This window comes from Lepidochelys kempii, chromosome 9, assembly GCF_965140265.1.
Source record: "Lepidochelys kempii isolate rLepKem1 chromosome 9, rLepKem1.hap2, whole genome shotgun sequence".
Classification (NCBI taxonomy): domain Eukaryota; kingdom Metazoa; phylum Chordata; order Testudines; family Cheloniidae; genus Lepidochelys; species Lepidochelys kempii.
The window spans coordinates 96,361,697-96,378,597 of record NC_133264.1 but is presented as its reverse complement, the minus strand read 5'-3'; the positions used below and the strand labels follow the sequence as shown (position 1 = coordinate 96,378,597).

Genomic DNA, 16,901 nt, shown 5'->3' with positions numbered 1-16,901 from the left:
ATTATCACTTCAAAAGGGTTTCTCTTCCCCCACCCCACTCTCCTGCTGGTAATAGCTCATCTTAAGTGATCACTCTCCTTACAATGTGTATGATAAACACCCATTTTTTCATGGTCTCTGTGTATATAAATCTCCTCACTGTATTTTCCACTTTATGCATCCGATGAAGTGAGCTGTAGCTCACGAAAGCTTATGCTCAGATAAATTGGTTAGTCTCTAAGGTGCCACAAGTCCTCCTTTTCTTTTTGCAAATACAGACTAACACGGCTGCTACTCTGAAACTAGCTATATCGTATTTCAAATAAGTCATATGCAAAAGACAATTATAAAAGAGAAACCCAAATGATGACTTCTGGCATCACCATTGTTTATGGCATATGAAGGAAACACAATAATCACTAAGGAAGAGAAGTCTGTAGATCCCTTCTGCGGATTCAGCACCACCCCGACAGCCTAGCCAGTACAGATTAGAAGGCATCTGAACAGGAAGAGCAGCTTTAATTTGCAACTGCAGACCTATGTGTTCTGCTTGTATTTCTTTCTAGAAGATTATTGATGGTTCAGAAGAACAGTTTAGTTTGAACTTATTCTCATAGTAGCAACTCAGTCAGCTATGGCAAATGCACCATCAGAAGGCAATAGATAACTGCTGTCATAAGAGCTTGATCCTGTTTACACAGGACTATAGACAATAAGAACTCTTATGCCTTAAAAGAATGTCGGCTTTTGCTGAATCTTTCAGACATATGTTTTACAAGAGCTGCAGAGCACTTTACTGCATCATTTTCAGCCTTTCATATTTGTACTTCACCATAACAACCTGAGTCGAGAAGAATGCCAAGCACCGGTACTTCTGAAGGTGAATGGCTATAGGGGAATGTGCCATCCCAGGACACAGTTAGCCAAACTTCACGCCTCAGGGCACTACGGTGGGGTTCCTTTCATTAACGTGGACGATGCCACATCCACGCTATACACCCTGGAGCACATCAGGCCCCAGAATAGGATGAGGAGAATGGGGAGTGGCAAGAATGGGACTGGCAGAAGCATTGATGAGAACTGCTGAATGGAAGGGTTGCAGGATTTCTAGACCCTATCTTGTCTGACTTCCATAGGGTTCAGATGGGAGAAGTGAGTAGAAGCTACCCTTGAAACTCTGGGTGGAGGCAAGGTTTGTGCCTCCCAAGAACACTGGGAGGAAGAAGGGAACTGCAGCCTGGAAGGTCCCTCTCCCCACAGAATGGCAACACAGATTTTGGGGCAGACAAAGAAGGATAAAACCTAGCTGAGTCTTCAAGCTTCCTGAAGATCCCTAGACCACACTTATTACTCTCTCTCAAGAGTTCCCAATCTTCAAGAAAAAAGGTCCTTTTGAACCTCATGTTCTGATTTCAAAACGAAACCTGTAACCATCCGTGAGGATTCACACTGTTGCCGGTTCCATTATCAAAGTTTAGTCCAGCTCTAAGTACAGGCTAGGGCCAGTGATCAACACGGGCTACTCCTGTCTAGCAGAGATGGAAACAGCTACAAACTTCTCAGTTAAGGCAGATTATATGCAGAGCTCAGGCTCCTGCCAGAGTTGCCAAAGGAACCTTCATATTGGCAAAATTCTGGCACCCTTTCCCAAGGAGAATGGAAAAAACACATTCATCCACCTCTTTCCAAACAGAAGGGTGTGGGGAATCCTGTAATACGTTTAGTAACCTTGATCATAAAAACATTCAGCGGCTTCAGGGTTAAACCTGACCCAAATAGTCTGAATTTCCTCAACAGAGCCTCAGTGTTTCATTGACTTTCACTTCCAATGCAGGTGCCGCCTCCGACTCTGCTTTCAGTTCTGTGGGTTGTACATTAGTATCAGCCCAGTAACTCCAATGGCATTTTGTCTTCTCACGGTGCTACAGTTTAGGACTTTTAGGCCTGTTTTGAGCAACGGCAGGGAAGGCTTTTAAAATACTATTGCTATTGAAAGCACCGAGATTCCCTGATAACTTTAAAATAAGTACGTTTGTAGTCAGTTCCTTTGGCTTTTGAAATATCATGCTAAATTCACTACATATATCACAGTGTGAAGATTAATAAGCATAACAATTTCAGTCTGTGTCTTATTGCCACACTTAAAGTTGCAGTGTATTATTAATCACTTTAGTGGGCTCTGTTCAGTTGGGCAGCCTTTACATTGCTAAGAGGGAGATCCAGCTGCAGAAGTCAGACCTGGTTGCCTAGAAGACTATGTTCCTCAGCTCAGCCCTTCCTAATGAGTTCTTTCCTGCATTCCATCTCTAAGGAACCCCTCGTTTGCCTGTTCCAAAATATCCTTGGCTCACAGCAGTCTGAAACTGGCATGCTTATGGCCTTGTGGCAATAATGGGAGGCAGCTGGCTAGTTCTTAGAGCAGAACTAGCAAGCTGCAGGCCCATCTTCTCAGCAGGAGGGACTATGTATGCCAGCAAATATACTGCAGTGGAGGACAAAGAGATACTGTAATTAAATCTAGAATGGCCAGGGCACAGTAGCAGGGCCTTGGACCCAGGTAAGCCACTGTGAAGGCTGAGAGTATAACTGGAAATACTTGCCAATATCTGCATTCTTGGGGATCAAAATTAAAAAAAGGAAGAAAAAGCAGAAGTTAAAATAATAGACTGACTCTGAAGGTAGGCTTTATCCATCTTTCCGCACACCTGAAATGGCCACAATAGAAATAAAGGGCTTTATTGGCTAAAGCGCTAAAAAATATGGTTGCTTTTATTATTCAAGACTTTGCTACTTTCATTCTGCAAGAACAATTGGCCTGAGCTATCTGTCATTTGGCGGTCTGTCCATTAAATACTTCACTTCCATAGAAGGAAATGAAGCAGGCCAGTAAAGTTCAGCCAATTTGCCTTTTAATACCTTTTATTGGCTCATTAACGATGAATTCTTTTCAACACTCTGCCCCCGTTCTTAATTCACAATGGCTCAGAACTTAGACAAGGAGCTCCCCTCCCCCCATGGCTCCTGAACCTAAACTAGAAAAACAAAACCAAAAAACCCCACGCCTTAGCAGACCATTTTAAACACTGCCACTCTAGGGGAAAACATCCAGGATGGGAAAAGAACACATTTATAGCTCCCAAAGATTAAGTGATGGAAAAGATGAAGCAATCAAAGGTCACAGAACATAGCAGTCCTAGATTGCCGCAAACTTTAATGAACTAATAATTAGAGCCGCTACCACAGATTTTGTAGTCATTCAACAATTTACTTAATTTAGGCTGCATTGTTGGTGTACTTCAGTGCTCAAAGATCATTTACTCAGTCGTCACATTTTGCCTTTTTGAAAGAATAGGGATTTCTTATGGTTTCAAAAGCTTAGTTAAAATAAATGGAAACTGTTGCAGTGCTTTGCAATCAGAAATCAAAGCAAAATCTCTGAAAATATTTCCTATTCAGCCTAACCTGTCTATTGGATGAAATACAAAACCACAACAGCCCTTATCACTTCTTGTATCGATGAGTCCCACGGCACTTTTCACAACAATAAAGTTGTTTGACGCACTATCCTGGGCCAATTTCAATAATGCAGAATTACATTCTATGTAAAGTTCTTCTGGTAATATCAGTTGGAAACTTGGAATCTATAGTTTTCTTCCCTGTCTGTCTGAACTATAGTGTAATGAGACAACATAGTCTGGTGGTCAGGACAGTAGACTTAGGTTCTCTTTCCAACTCTGCCACTGACTTGCTGTCTATTTGTGGACAAGTCATTTCACCACTTTGCTCCTCCACTACCTTATCTATAAAATGGAAGAAAAGATACACAACCACCTGTATAAGGCGCTTTGAGATCACTGGATTAAAAAGTGAGGAGTGTTTTTATTAGTCTGCTTGTGCACTGTTAACTAGCTGCTGCATTTCAACCCAGAGGTGACCGCATTTGAATGATTTTTGGATGAAAAGCAAGACATAAAATGTCAGACTTATTAATTATTATTATTATTAAACTAAATAGAACTACAGCAAGAAAATTAATTGTATAAACTAACAGAAATGTAAAATTATATAATCATCAAGTAATAAAGTGTTTAATATGGAGGAATGCAAATGATTTGGCGTGCCTGCAACATGCCGCGTGTTTGAGTAACACCTGCTGGATATAGACAGACCCTCTTTGGATGGTCTCTGGTCATCCAACTTTGGAATGAGCACTGTAAATCATGGGACTATGGGATTAATCAGCAGAGTGAATGGGAGTTGCACACATAAATCCCATTGAGAGATCCTGGGATTTGTACCTGAAACACCCCTGCGCAAATTTACTCTTGAATTGGCAGCGATGAGCATACCTTTAGAGTCAGTTTAAAGAAGGGGAAGGATTAAAACCATCTGCAGTTAAAACTATTTGTGAACAAATGAAAGCGTACATCTGTTACAGTGGACTGGACGACTCAGGGGATATCTAATAAGGTATTGAACCAGCCTCTTGCAGGTCACCTGTTCCAATCCAGCTAAATTGGGTAGAATACTGTCACCCTCTGTCATCAGGTATTCAGTGGCCAAAGTCATCTGAGATATGGTTCCATATAGTGCCTTGTAGAGAGGTGTCTAGCTCTCAAAAATCACCATCATGCTTGTCATCCTTGTTGGCAGTCTTAGTAGAGAGGTCAAGGACTCTACTGGAAGAGACTGAATGATCCTTCCTCAGATACATTGAAGGACATTGAAGATGCTGCATAATATTGTCTTTGCTGATGCTGTACTTGTTCAGAAGAGACTTTCGTCACCATGTCTGCCACTTTCAGGAGCACTGAACTGACAAGATACGTGTTATAATTCTCAATAAAATTAGAATGTCATAAGTCTACAGCATAGCATGTATACGAAAGTATTCGTGCTGTTTTATTAAAATGCACTTTCTAATTATGCTGTGCTATTTTGTGATTAACTCAATTTAAAAAACATTTAGATCTAGGTTTGCTGAAAATGTTTCATTAAACAATAGGCTCTTTTAATCAAGTCATTATCTTCATTACTGTAATTACCTAATTTTCAAACTTAAAAATTTTCAGAGGGAGTATAAATGAAATAAGTTCCCTTTGCAATGGGTTCTTTGTATGCACACACGGCCCGATTCTCACCTGTGTTTGACCTTGTGAAGTCCTGTGTCGAGTGAGGACAAAGCACTATCAAATCAGAATGGTAGCATTTTAAACTCATGTTTCACAGATATAAATACCTACATGAACTGGAAAGCTCTGCAGAACTGGGCACACAATGACTCAGTGCATATATTGCGTGCATTAGCTTTAAGGTGGATATTTACAAAATAAAAGGACATTGCTAACTCCATTCATCTGAATGGATCTGCTACACTACAGAACCATAAATAAAGGTGTAGACCTTGGCTCAGTACAACTGACCCACTGTATTTGTTCATCTGAGCCACACAAGCATTTACTGTTTGGGTGCATAGATAGAGTATTTTTTCTCTACTGGGTACTATGCCTCGGCTCAGTGGTTTATTCAGAAGGCTAAAAACGTGTGTTCTACAGCCAAGGAAGTTACTCTTTGAACTTCGGAGTACATCCAGATCTCAACTGGATTTAACACCTGAGGAACCATCTGGTTACCAGCCAGGTGTCAGAATGCCAGTCATTAGAAGTATTACCAGCTAAATATAAATATCAAAATTGGTGACATGCTGAGTAGTCTACAGTGAGAGTACTTCTGAAGATTGAAGACACCCACTACCAGTAAGTAAACCTGATTTGGGGGCGCGGGAGGAAGGGCACAACTTCCCCCAATGTTGTTTGGTGACTCCTAATTAGTTTTTCTTTTCCATACTCCTCTGTACTTCTAGCTGGGATCAAACCAGAAAGGCTGGAAATTCTGGTCACAATTCTTGGGTTTGACCAACCTGTCCTGATTCAGTACCCTAAGAGTGCAGAGCACCCTTTGTGGCCTATTGATTATGTGTTGGCCGGGCGTTAGTTTGACTCTCTGCATAAATTAGAGCAGCCTCAGGGATTTTCAAGATGGTTATTTGTAACAGAATTTATTAATTGCTTTTTTCATGGTTACTCAAGAAGGATATTTAGGGTCTCTGAAAAGCACATGACTTGTTTCTGTCCTGAGTGTTGCAGATCTCTTGGTCCAAAGCGCTAATAGAGATGAAAAGCATTTTTAAAATTCAATAGTTATGCCAGCTGTTTCTGAGGCACTTTTAAATGTATTCTTATTTTTATATCTATAGATAAATAGAGATAAATATGGTTAACAGCCGGGGCTATTTCTCTAGCATCAAAAGGATTTTCATGAACATCAGAGTTTTTGATTTACCAAAGGATCTATGGTTTATGGAAGTTTTTTCTTCAGGTCAATTCACTAGGCCTTTCTACCTGCCCAGATTAGAAGCTGTGCTGGAGTCCTTGCATGGCTTATGAACTATGCAGGAGCTCTTAGAGGGTTATTTACTCAGCAGATCACCCTCTGAGGCTTATTGCTGGGCGTTCAAGTCCTAGAGGATCCTTTGCAGGGCTAATGAAATCTAGAAACATCCTCGGGGATCTATAATTATATCAATACAGGCCTCAGATCCCACACATACAATGTCCACAGGCACAGTCTGCGGTGACGTCAGCATCAGTATCCTTTCCCCTCTTCCCTACAGCTCCCCAGCTCTCTTTCAGCAGCAGCGTCCATGGGGGAATGACTACCTTTAGTTCTGAATGCACACACCAGACACCCCAGTTCAGCAGGATACTCAAGCATACACTCTTATGTTAAGCAGGCAAATAATCTGATGGACTTCAGCAGGACTATGCATGCACTTAGAGTTAGGCATATGCTTAAGTGCCTTGCTGAATTAGTGCCAGAGATTTTACTATCTACATTAGAGAGCCTGTCCAATCCTTCCCTCTCCTACCTGCCCTTCCCACACCCAGAGCTCTCTTGTGCTATTCTAGACTTCTTTCTGGTGTTAAAGCTCTAAAAACATTGAGATTTTGTCCACAGACGATGCCTAGAAACACTGTACAATCCACCTCAGGTGACAGAGTACAATTTGTACACGAGTCCTCCTGGTTACACCATTGTACATCACTGGTACAACCCTCCAGACTTACACTGGAGCAACAGAGATCAGAATATGGCCCTGTGTATATCGAAGCATATCACTTTTTCATGTTGGCTTTTCCTTTGAAGTTATCAAAAATCTCAGCTTTACTCTGGCACGTAGGTATCTGCTAAAGCCATTAACTCTTCCATACGGTCCAGCACCCCAAACATTTTGTGTATATCATTGTTAACTAAGGGATAAACACACGGGATCAGAGGCTGCTATCACGCTAAGGGCATTCAGGAGTAACACCACTGAAACCAAGAACTAGATCCAATGATGTACTGGCAACTTAATATTAAGGTCAGAAGGGCAAGACTCACCAGCCAGATACCCATGAAAGAATTCTCTGTAGTAACTCAGATCCCACCCCATCTAACATCCCATCACAGGCCATTGGGCCTAGTTACCATGAATAGTTAAAGATCAATTAATTGCCAAAATCATGTTATCCCATCATACCATCTCCTCCATAAACTTATTGAGTTTAATCTTGAAGCCAGATAGGTCTTTTGCCCCCACTGCTTCCCTTGGAAGGCTGTTCCAGAACCATAATTGTGGGACTGTAACTATACCAATTACAAAGAAACATGAAAAAGATTCCAGCAGATGAGTAGGAACTTGACATGGGAGCTTTGAAGTACAAGAAGAGCAACGTGCCTCTGTTTTGATTTGTTTAGACTCATTACCCGCTATGTCCTTACAAATTCTGAACAGCTCAGAAGTCACCAAAGAGAAACATCAGCCAATATCTTCACCAATATCTTTGCCAATATCTTTGAAGCAATTTACACAGACTTTGAGTTTCCAGATGAAGATGTCTGATGAAATCGTGCTAGGATTGATTTTGGTTTTTCTCTGAAGACGACTCACTGATAGGAGAGTAAGGCAATAATACTTGACAGCACAGAATTTTTCCCCAACAGACTAATACGTCTTGAGTCTTCTCAGGGTTGCAGTGGATTTTATAAGCTTCCACAGTGCCTAAAAATGTAACAACGCTGAGCAAATGAGTGCTGGGAGTTTAGGGAGTACAATAAAAATAAAAAGTCTGAGTTCTTCCCAGTTGCCAAATCAGGATCTGCTGCATTCACCCACAGAGCACCATGGACCGCACAAATCTAGAAGTCATAGTGTCTCCTTTAAATGAGACTTTCAACTAAAGCCTGTCAAAAGACAGTGAAAAAAGAGGATTTTAATGTGTTGATAGAACAAATGTCTGTTTGTTTTTTACCTCTCAATACCTTCAATAAAGAAGAATAGCTGCGTGAAGCTAAGCAAACTCACAGCACAGAGATGTTCGCACAGCATCACAGCCTCATATGCAGGGTACCCAGGACGTCAAGATTATCAAATCAGTTACACAGTGGACAAGATCCTAAAAGTACTTGGAAGCTTAGTTTTGTTCCTGAAACCATTCTCTTGCTCCTCGTAGATTACCCCATACTGCCCATGGCGGGAGCGAGGTCGGTCCCGCTGTGGAAATGCCCAGAGGGGTGCACCCCATTCACACCATCCTGGGGATCCATGGGAGGCCAGCGTCCTCCATGCTGATAGCCTGGGCCTCTGCATGAGGTATGGTTCCTGGTGTACAGCTCCACTGGAGCCAGACATCAATGGATTGCCCTTGGCCGTGGGAGACGCCACAGAAAATACGATTAATACCGCCCCAGGTTGTGTCACTTTAACTGTCCACAGGGCTGGAGGAGGTGGGAACAGAACTAGAGAGATGGCCGAGTGCCTCTTCTATCAGCTGTGGATCGGGTGGGTGGGACAACTGAGCCCCGGGTACTCACTGCGTTCCACTGTCAGGTAACTACTTGTCCCATAACTAACACAACGCGAGTGTGTGCTTCAGTAACATCCTCCGCCCCGTCAGGCAACACACAAACAAGTTTATTTGCAAAGGGGTTTACAGACAATTACTGGAGCAAAACCCTATTGATTTCACACTGTCACAGGAGCAAATGTGAAGAGACTGCGATACCTCTGAAGTGGCAGCTTGGATTCTCTCCTCACACAGGGGCAAGTCCTGCCATTTCACGCTGCATAGGTAAGCTGCACGTATCTTGGCTGTCGCTGACGATCTAGCCTAGACAGACTCCAAAATGGTGGCTTTGATTTAGCCCACTTCTTACAAGAACTCCTGAATAGTCAGGATGCAGTGTTGCCCAGCCCTCCAGAGGCAGGGCATGAGGAGAGCTTCCCACACATCGCCATGTACCTGTGCTTTACCAGGCCTTCTAATAATAATGAGCATTTTATAAGCTCAAAGCACTGTAAAGACATGAACTAGGTAATCCTCACACCACCCTTGAAATGTAGGCGAATAAAGCTCATCCCCACTTTACAGATGGGAAACTGAGACAGAAAGGCAAAGGGACTTGCCCAAGACCACATGGTGAGTTGGTGGCAGAGCTGGGGTTTGGACTCTGCGGCCTCCCATGAGGGTAGCAAATAAGAACACGCATATGTTGATGTGCTGTGGATATGATCATCTTTGAGGACCAGGTCCTGAGATCCTTATTCCGTTTTCTCCAGCGGTACTCAAGCAAAACTCCCATTGGCCTAAACAGACGCTTTGCCTGATGGGACAGAGAAAACCTGAAGCGGAACCTCAGGATCTGGCACACTAGTACTGTCTTGCGAGAACACACTGATGGGATAAAAGGATTTTTAAACAAACTGGAAGGAAAGGCTATGGAAAAGCTTTAAGTAGGGGCACAGCTCCAATGTATCCGAGTCAAGAACATGCTGCTTTGGGAGCATGGTGAGAAAGGAAAGGAAAGGAAAGGAAAGGAAAGGAAAGGAAAGGAAAGGAAAGGAAAGGAGCAAGGAGTTCTGGATCTCATAGTTATTGAGACATTATATGCGCTATAGGAAGAAGATATTGGCGAGAGAGCCCATGAATTGCACTAAAAAGATATCAAAGCGAGGTGCCAAAACTTCCACAGAATCAACACAAAGGCATTTGAGAAAACTAATTTTTTTTCCAGTTTACTGGCAGTCCAAAAAGAGAAAAAGGAAAGAAATTCAGTTCGACCAATTCAAATCTGAAATTTCTGAAAAATGTCAGCAAATCAAAAGACAAAAATCAATATTTTGAGTCATTTAATTTCTGATCAATTTTTAACATAAAAGCAAAAGAAAAACTAGGTTCACAAAATGGCTGAGGAGGTGGAGGTGGTGGTCACAGGGCCCACCTTATAACTTTTAGCCCAGTGGTTGGGACGTTTACCTGGGCTGTGGAAGACTCTGATTCAATTCCCCCCTCTCCCTGGTGCGGGGAAGAGATTTGAATTAGAGTCTCTCACTGCTAACTTCGGAGCCTATGTTAATCTAGATCTCAGAACTCCACATGGATTCCACTACTGCCACTAAGTAGCAAGGCATGGTCCATAAACGGTTTACAGTAAGTAGGCAGTTGTCACTTTCTGTCCATTGCAAAACACATGTTGTCTCATGATACCACTAAACTTCTTGGTCCTGGTCCAAACACCAGGCAGAGGAAATTCTTGTCCAGCCATTATGAAACAAACACCAACATGTTACTTATATTTTTGGAGAGTCAAAAAACCCCACCCTGTTTGGGGCCACATGCTCTATATTTATTGGATGCACATAAATATGTATCTGCAAGAAAGGGAAATAAGATGTTAAATTGATGTAGGAGCAAATGTTGAGAGCCAAGTAGTCCAACCACATGCCACAATCCAGTTTCTCTTCAGGCCCTATCCTGTCAGCCCACGACACTGGGAATTCTGTGTCTTCAGTGCAAAATGCTTGACGACTTGAGACCCTTTATTTTGCCCATAGGCCCATACCCAGCAGAGTCCCACTGACATAAATTAAAAGCAGCATATATCTACTTACAAGGTAGGTATATACTGCTGTAAATGCAGCTGCTTAACATTTTAGTGATGCAACTTCAAAAGAACTTTCTTTAATTCCTGGAGTAAATTTAGACAGGATTGATTGTCTTTAGAAAACTAAGGAAATGCATTATGTATTACTTTGTGTTTCATGTGAGCTAGAAGATACGTTATATTTCTGGATTGAAAGAAATTAATCAGCATCTGAATAAGTATAATCTTCTATCTGAAAACAAGGCCCTGCTGAAATGGTAAAGAAATGGGGGTGGGGGGGTGGGGGTGGAGGAAGGGGGGCTGTAACCCTTTCCTTTTGTAACTACAATCAACACTAATTAAATGCAAATTTGAAATGAAGTTTTAGCATTAGGAACAGAGAGCCATGTGCTACATCAAAGCAATTATAGCATATGTTAAAGTATCCAAAAATATTAGCTAGAAATGTACCGTCTATATGACATACAACACAGAGTTTTGGTGGGAAAAAATAGGTTTTCCTGGAGTACATTGAGAATTAAAGTATTTTATTTATTACTCTATTAAAAGATAAAATAATACCAGAACATTCACGGTGGATAGATAGCTTGTTTTAATGCATTAATAAAAGAAAGTAAAATTACCTTCTTCTTAGTTTTACTTTGTTTGTAAATTGATTCTTCCTTACCTTCATGCCTTACCTTCCATAAAGGATGTGCAATGGCTGGCAAAAATACAGACCAAACAGAGACACGGAAAATATAGCCAAGATGTATGAACTATATTCAACTCTCCCACAGATGAAACATAAACCTGTAAGCTATTATTTGTCAAAACCATGAATTATATCAGCAAAATTGCATGATGTTTTAAGAGAGTTTTCAATACCAGAGATTGAAAACAGAGTTCAATTAACTCACACTAGTTTTCTATCAATTTCCATGACATTTTACTTTCATTATTCCTTTTCCTTTCCTAGTTTTTCATGTTTCCTGATGTTTGTCCTGCTTGCAAGAACTGAAACTAAGAGAATCTGGCAGGCTGGTAAATGATCATAACTTGTTTTACACTCACCATCAAAAGCTAGTGGACAATTATTTAATTTCTGACCAATTTATTACTGTTGAAATCTCTTAAACTACCTTGGAACAGAAATTAGTGCAGCATGTAAAAATTTAATTCTGATTGGATTAGATGTGATTTAAATACTTAAGGTAGATGGGATCTGTCACAGACTGACAATTTCCTGAAATATCCTGAATGAACTTTATTGAATTAAAACAAATTCAATAAGGTTTAATTTAACATCTTTGGAGTTTTTTAAATTTGGCACAACATTAACTTTCTTCCAGACTTTTGGAACTTCCCCAAAACAAGAAGACTTCACGAAAATCAACATAAATGGTCCAGTAAGCTCCTCAGCCAGATCTTTTTAAACTCTTGGATGCAAGTTATCTTGATGTGTTGATTTTTAAAATGTCTAACTTTAATAGTTTCTGTTTGATATCCTCCAGAGAGACTAGATCTCTTCCTAATTAAGTTACTCCCAGATGAGTGAAGATAGTAAATACATATATATTCTAACAGGTACTGTAATTAAATTAAGCCTAACAACTATCATCTGCAGTCAGGAACCCTTGTGATTAAAACATGTGATCACAGATATACTACCCCCAAAACTGAATATAATATAAATCACAAATAATCTGGTTTGGGATTAAATTATAATCACTAAAAGTATAAATTTCGTGTACATTTTTGATAGGGAGGGTAATTAACCACTGGAATAATTTACAAAGTGTTGTGGTAGAGTCTCCATCACTAACAAATTTTAAATAAAGACAGATGTTTTTCTAAAATATATGCTCCAAGAATTATTTTGGGGGGAGTTGTATTGTTTGTGTTATACAGGACATCAGACTTGATGATCACAATGGTTCCTCTGGCCTTGGAATTTATGGTTTCTGACCCACTTATTAACTAATTTATTAACACGTTTGCTGAGCTCGAGAAAGGATCATTTCACTAGTAAAGTATCTGTCTGTTAGAACATTTGACACGGTGAATCACTCAAATTTACTCTCCAAATTTAGCTTTGCACCTCAAAAAAGAACTCTTAACGAAATATCTTTCTCTTATTTAGCCATCTTTTAATCCATTTAATGTGTGCCATGTTAATTTTATATCCTAGTTTTTTTTAATCAAAATGTCATGTGGTACCAGGTCAAATGCCTTACAGAAATTGAAGTGTATTACATCAACACTATTATCTTTATCACCCAAACTTGTAATCTCATTTAAAAAAAAGATATCAAGTTAGTTTGACAGGTTCTGTTTTCCATAAACCCATGTTGATTGGCATTAATTATCCTGCTTTAATCCTTTATCAATCAAGTCCTGTATCAGCCTCTCCATTATCTTGCTCAGGACGGATGTCAGACTGTCACAGGCCTATAATTATCCAGGGAATCCTGTTTGCCCTTTTTAAAAATTAGCACAACATTTGGTTTCTTCCAGTCCTCTGGCACTTCCCCAGTGCTCCAAGAATGTTTGAAAATCAACATTATCTGTCCAGTGAGCTCCTTAGACAGCTCTTTTAAAATGCTTGAGTGCAAGTTATCTAGACCAACTAATTTAAAAAGTTCTAACTGTAATAGCTGCTGGTCAACTTCTTCCTGAGATACTAGTGGAATGGAAAGACTGTTATTATATGACATGACATCATGTCTTTCCCCAAACACAGAACAGACATATTTATTGAACTCTTCTGCTGGCTATTTCTCCTTGTGTCCCTTTGCTTCCCTTATCAAATTTCTACAATTACTAGCTTCGGATTTATATTCATTACTTTCAACTTTCCCTTTCTTCCATGTGTTTTATATATATTTAATTTGCATAAACACATGCAAGAAAGGGAAAGTTGATAGTAATGAATATAAACAGTTGATAGCAATGTACACATATATGTTATAATTGCATTTACTTTCCCTATAGGCCAGGTTGTTTTTTTTAAACCAATATGGCTTTCTTCCTCTTTTGTGGCTTTTTGGACCTCTAGTAAAGTATTCTTAAACAATTCCCAATCATCATTCACATCCTTCCGATTAAATTCTTCCTCTCAGCTGATTGGGCTCTGAATTATTTTCAGCTTTGTGAAACTGGCCCTTTTGAAACTGTGTGCGCACATGCGTTTGTGTGTATGTGTCACTGATCCGGACTTTATTCTGTTTGCACATTATAAATGTGATCAAATCATGATCATTTGTACTTAAATTTACATTAATTTTTAGTTCTGTGATCGGTTCCTCTTTATCTGTCAAGGCGAGCTGTTCTTTTCACTTTATATATTGTACAGAGGTATTTGGGATATAATTTTTTAACTTCGGTTAGATTATAATTGGTTAACCGACTATCAGCAACATAACATCTCTTGCTCCTAGAGCTTACAAGTTCTCCTAGCTTTCTTCTTGAGCAAGGAAGTAAGAAGAATCTTGGCTGCAGTATTGACCATGTGTCAAAATATGCTCCAAACAAAGTATATGTTTCCCAGCTGTTCAATTGGCACAGGCCACACCCTTATTTACCACAGGATGAACTTGCAAAAGCAAGACATACCTTTCTGACTAGGAGACTTGATCCTCATAGCACTCTGTTTTAGCAGGGCTCCTCGTTTGTTCAGATTGCAGCAGGCATGTTTGCTCAATAACGTGAGCAACTTGGATCCTGTCACACCTACCCTTGTGTTCTCTACATTCCCTGCTTGTGGAATAGTGAATGTATTTGCTCTGGCGTTGGGGGTCAAAATGCCTGAGTGCATTAGGGAATTTGTGCTCCTAACGCACTGAGATGCTTTTGAAAATCCCACGCTGAAGATCCAAGAGCTCCTCCTTAAGTCTCACCCTAACAGGTACCCCAGCTTCCTCAAGATGTTACCCCTCACATTGTGGAGTTGGCAGATAATCAGGTCTTCACTGCAGTTCGCCTTGCGATGTGGAACTCTCTCTCCTTCAGAGCTGGCTGAATTGAATATACAGTTCAAAGAACTGCGATCAACAAGGAATGATAAAGGGCCGGATTTCCCATTAGGTACAGTAGCCATGTGCCTAGGGATGCTGGCATTCCAGGGGCATCTAAAAATTCAAATTTTGCTGCTCCCGGGTCCCAGCTGGGGGCAGGGCCAGCTGAAGGGCAGACGGCCCCATGCAGCCCTGCTGGAGCACTCCTCACTCAGCCCGGCGGACAGCATCACCTCCCAGCTGGGCAGGTGAGTGCGGCCGGGGGGCAGGGCTTGGGAGAGTGGATCTCTGGGGAGGTTTGTGGTGGGGTCTGGGCAGTGAGGGGGTGAGAGGTGCTGGGCAGTGAGGGGTTGGGGGCTCTGGGAAGTTGTGGTGGGGCTTGGCAGGGGGTGCTGGGCAGTGGGGTGGGGGTCCTGTGGATGAAGGGGCGCTGGGCACATAAAAGTTAAATGTAGCGGGATATCCCTGCTGCTCATGCCAGTTAGGCGCTCCAAGCCGCTGCGAGTGGTGGGAGTACCCCGCAGCTCCTAGCCGTCATGGGCAGCAGGGGTTGGGTGGCTCCGAGCCCCCGCGCCTAGGGGTGCCCAAGGTGTAAATTCAGCCCTGCATAAAGGGACTGCGGATGAATTAGTAAAAACTGACTAAAAACAACCCTCAATTAAAGGCATTCACAGCTCTGAAACACCGTTCTGTGGCTGTCACGTGGGCAGTCTTCAAAGAACGCCAGTGCTTCCCAATGTTCTGTGAATTCAGCCACAAGCACAACTTCATACACCATAACATGACACCAGTTCTCACATGGGACCAGACACCAGCCGTTCTCTTGTGATGGAACAACGGGAGGCCTCAGGACGTTCTCCACTTGGAAAAACAACTGCATTTGGCAGGCTCAGAAAGGCTACTGGGGAAGTTAAAGAGCCACTGGCAAAGAAAGCAGGAAGTTTAAGTTTAAACCCCCCCCAAAATTTGGGCACAAAACTTTCCAAACTGGCCTCTTGCCCCAGGCTGGGCTGGGACAGAGACCCAGAGCTCTTTCTGGGGAAGATCTCTTACAAGAGCCTTTGTGCAGTATCTAGACTTCCTAAAGAAAAACATGTATTTTAATTCAGTATTGAATCGCCAACTATCGAACTGAATTCAAGGGCCCATTCCAGAGCAATCCATTACAGCCGTACTTGCACTGGTTTTCTATTTTTAAAAATGTGTTACTTACAGTTGTATGAGTCTGCAGTGTGCGTACACACACACACACACACACACAGAGCAAAACTGTGTAACCAAATAGCTTTGCTCTACTTGTAAACAAGGGTTCTTCGTGAGCTAGCAGATGCCTGCCAAGTTAGGCTTCTCCCAATAAAATCTCACTAAGCAAAAGCATCAGCATAATATAACCTTCGCAGACCGCCAGCAGCACTAAAGACTTACGTCGCTGGTGGAAAATGATGGTCCCCAAATATTTATACCTCAGCAACGAAAAGAAGTATCAGGTTCTGAAAACTGGCATGCCACTGAGGAATCTCAGGCCCTGAAGAGACAGTGCAGTTATCTGCTAAATGCGTTGCAAAGGGGACGTGTAATTCAATAGCAATCAGTGACTTAGTGCCAGGTTTTCTGATAGAGAGGCCTGAAGTCCACACGCAAAAAAACGTGCATTCATTTTATACTTACATTTATGTGAGCAGTTACTAAAGCTGCAAACCACAAACAGGGGATTTGCCTGGATAAATGGGTCGCTAGACTTTGCAAAAAAGGAGCTGTGCTCTTCTAAGATTCCCCCCTCAAGGCAAGTTTCACCCACTTAAAGATCCAGAATGAGACACTACACTCAGCTGATTTTGTAGATAGTCAAAATATGATCACGTATGCCCTGTTGGCTTCCTTACGCTTGGCTGTCTTTCAGTGTGACTTCAATACAAGTCTGGACTCTGCTGGATTCCTTGA

The 16,901-nt window shown here is 41.5% G+C and overlaps 1 protein-coding gene across 7 annotated transcripts in view; it reads right to left on the bottom strand.

The window, feature by feature from the left end:
- The window catches only part of FGF13 (fibroblast growth factor 13), a 384,330-nt gene that overhangs the window by 312,038 nt on the left and 55,391 nt on the right, over window positions 1–16,901 (bottom strand). The window lies entirely within an intron of this gene.